Source organism: Propithecus coquereli, unplaced genomic scaffold (assembly GCF_000956105.1).
Source record: "Propithecus coquereli isolate 6110/MARCELLA unplaced genomic scaffold, Pcoq_1.0 Scaffold181, whole genome shotgun sequence".
In the NCBI taxonomy this organism is placed as follows: domain Eukaryota; kingdom Metazoa; phylum Chordata; class Mammalia; order Primates; family Indriidae; genus Propithecus; species Propithecus coquereli.
This window is the reverse complement of record NW_012142857.1, coordinates 2,862,589-2,866,208: the sequence shown is the minus strand read 5'-3', so window position 1 is coordinate 2,866,208 and position 3,620 is coordinate 2,862,589.

Below are 3,620 nucleotides of genomic sequence, written 5' to 3'. Positions count from 1 at the left end.
TAATCTGTGGAGCAAGTACAGTTTAAAATTGTAAAATTTAAGTGCTAAGGGAATTTGAAGGCTTTATTTAAAGGTCATATCTGTTTTAATATATCACATTCAGTTGTTACCATTTTAACTATAGAGCAATTGTTGCTCTGTAGATTCCTAATGATAGGAAATACAGAAGAATAGTAGGAAAATGTTACAGATTTTATTTTCCCTTGTAGAGGATTTGTATTTAGAGACTGTTTCTTGGTTTACTTATCGTAGACCCTTCACAGGTTAGGGGAGAGTATTTTCTCATACTCTTCTTGATAGCCTGTCAGAACTTCAGAATATACTGATACAGTTTGGAGCTGATTTTGTCTACCAGCTTTATCCTGTGGATTTTATTCTGCCTATAAAGATAGGGTCTACCATCTGTTTCCCTAGAGCAGTGCTTAATACATGGGGGTATCCTTTATATCTACAGTAGTCTTCCCTTATCCAAGACCCCCAGTGGATGCCTGAAACTGCAGATAGTACAGAACCCTATATATACTATGTTTTTTCCTATACACACATGCCTATGATAAAGATTAATTTATAAATTAGGCACAATAAGAGATTAACAACAGTAACTAATAATAAAATAAAACAATTAGTATACTGTCATCACTACTCTTGTGCTTTGGTGCCATTTTTAAGAAAAATGAGGGTTACTGGAACACAAGCACTGTGATATCGTGACAGTCGATCTGATAACCCAGATCCCAGATGGCTACTTGAGTGACTAAGGGCAGGGAGCTGCTGGACAAAGGAATGATTTATGTCCCGGGTGGGATGGAGCAGGATAGAGTGGGACAGCTTGAGATTTCATGAGACTACTCAGAACAGTGTGCAATTTAAAACTTACTGTTTATTTCTGAAATTTTCCATTGATATTTTCTGACTGCAGTTGACTGCAGGTAAATGAAATTATGGAAAGTGAAACCTTGGATGGGGGGGACTACTGTATAAATAACTAAACATTTAAAAAATTCAAGGTTGCTTGACTTACCTGAGTGTCAGGACTTACGCTACCAAGGCCATATTGTAAAGTTTAAACTTTTCCCACCTTTACTCTTCTTTCCTCTCTTCATGGCCATTGTTTTCACAAACATTTTTGTCAATCAAATTTGAGCAAGTTAGGACCAGTGCTGCTTATATTTGTTATTTCCCTTTTCTCTGAATGGCCTATTTAGTGGAATACAATTCCTTCCTCGTGTTACTAATTTTGTTTTGTAGATTTATAAAGTTGATTTTGACCTATGGTTTATTTTTCTTTTTCCCCTTAGGTAGGTCTTTATTTTAAGCACAATACTTATACTGTTGATGAAAATTTGTATTATTGAAACAATTGACACTTGTGTTGTCTGGCCCAGTATTTGTTGTATACAAAGCCTAATGCTAAGGATAGATGAGGTTTTGTGGTCCATGACAAAGATAGAAACTCAGATTATTAATTCCTAACTGCCATGTATTGTTTTAACCTTGGCTAGTTTGAAGAGTGTCCATATGTCATCTTAGTATGTATTATAAACAAGCATTCCTAAAGATTTGTTTCCTAAAGACGTTGAATTAAAAATTAATCCTGAAAAAAGATCATGAACATTGCTGTTTATTAGAATAGTGACCCTGCCATTTAGCAATAACATAGACACAAATTTACAAATCACTTGTCCTGTTAATTTTCAAATTGTGTGAATCTGGATGAATTTTTAATTTTGGAAAATTTATATCATTGCAAAATTTGGGTGTAAATTGAGACTTTATTTCTTTTTAAAAATGTGCAGATTAAGAAAAATGCAGTAAAATATGTCTGAACTCTGCATATTTGGTAAAATGCATTTCAAGCTGGAATTTGGGAAATAAGACTATTATCCAGGGCTGATATTAACCATATGTGAATATTGGTAATTAAAATGTTGAAAAGCTTTCTTGCAGTTGATAAACTGAGTAGAATAGGATCTGTTGTGCTTTAGAAGAACTGCTAGTTTATCGTTATCTATGAATTGTGTTACTACATCTCAATAGTTTTTGTTTTTTGATAATGTGCTCTTTTGTAATCAGTAATTACTTTGGTTTTATTTTTGTGCATATTTTTATGTAATTAGTCATACTGTGGAGAGTTTTGGTATTGCTAAATTTAATAACTTATAATAAAATGTTAAATAGAACACCAAGAATGGAGAGATAACAAAGTTTTAATACATTTCTTAACATTCCTTTTAAACATCATAAACATGAATCTTCTGAATCTGCAGGAGAACAAAGAAGAAATGATATTAATAATGAACTGCAGCTTGGAACATCTTCTGATACTGTGCAACAATGAATACAAAATAAAACAAATAATTTGTATTTATGGAATGGAAAACAGCTTGATTATTTCGAGAAAAAATATGACTGCCTTATTATTGCTAGTGCCATATTGTCAGGTGCGAATGGTGCTCAAAAGTTGTATCATTAAAATTTGAAAGTGCTAAACATTTACATATTTAATCATGTAGCAATTATGTTTTGTTAAAGTTTATGGCTCAAGTAAGGAAAATGTGTTGTCATCAATGAGGGAAAAAACTGAGTCAGTTTCACATAATGAAGCATTTAAAATTTAAAAATTATAATTTTATCAAGTGTATTAATAAAAATATTTAGAATGTATTATCAAAATTTTTAATACCACCTGCTTCTTAAATTTAAAATAATTGATCATTTTCAATGACAAAATAGGAGGGCATAAAAACATATCAATATGACGTGCTGCAGTTATGGTGAAATAAGAAAATAGCATTTTGCTAAATTTATGAAACAAGGCAGTAAAATTTTAATCACTGTTGATAAAATTTCATTTATTTCATGTAAGAGTTTTAATATTCTACTTAAAATGTAAAATGCAGGAGTACTTTGGTAGTTTAGTTTTTTATTAGAAAGAATATTACAACATCTGAAATACTATATCAAACTTCACTGTTAATTATTTGAGGAAAAAATGGTTTCAGTGAGAGATATTTACATTAATACCTTATTGTATTTTGTATTGACTGCACCCATGTAATGCTTGGAAAAGACAATCTAGAGTTTCAACCAAAATTTTAGAAAAATTTCTAGGTATTTTATATATTTATGACGTTGTATAAGTCACCATATTCAATTATCCATGGATGAAGTATCAAAAGATATAGATCAAATAAATCTCTTAAATCTTTTCTAAATAGACTTTATATTTACTGGAACACATGAAATCATCAAAGAGAATTACAGTACAACTGAAGAGCTGGAAGGAATCGAAATAATTATAAAATAGTGAGTCTTTGGACCTTGATGGGCATGCTCTAGTGATAGAGCTGCAAAAACCAGAAAATCGTATCAAGCCCCTATATTTATATTAGTTGAAATTATGAAACAGGAATAGTTTGAACATTTAGAAAATGAGCGCTTTCTAGTGATTTGGCTTCAGTACACAATATTTCAACAGAGCTGTCAATACTTAGCTTTATAAAAAAAGTTTGTTATTAATACAGATGGAGTGATACAACAAACATTAAAAGTGATTGAACATATAAAACTGAAAAACTATAAAAAAGTAGAAGCTGTTAAAAAAATGAAGAAAAATGTTA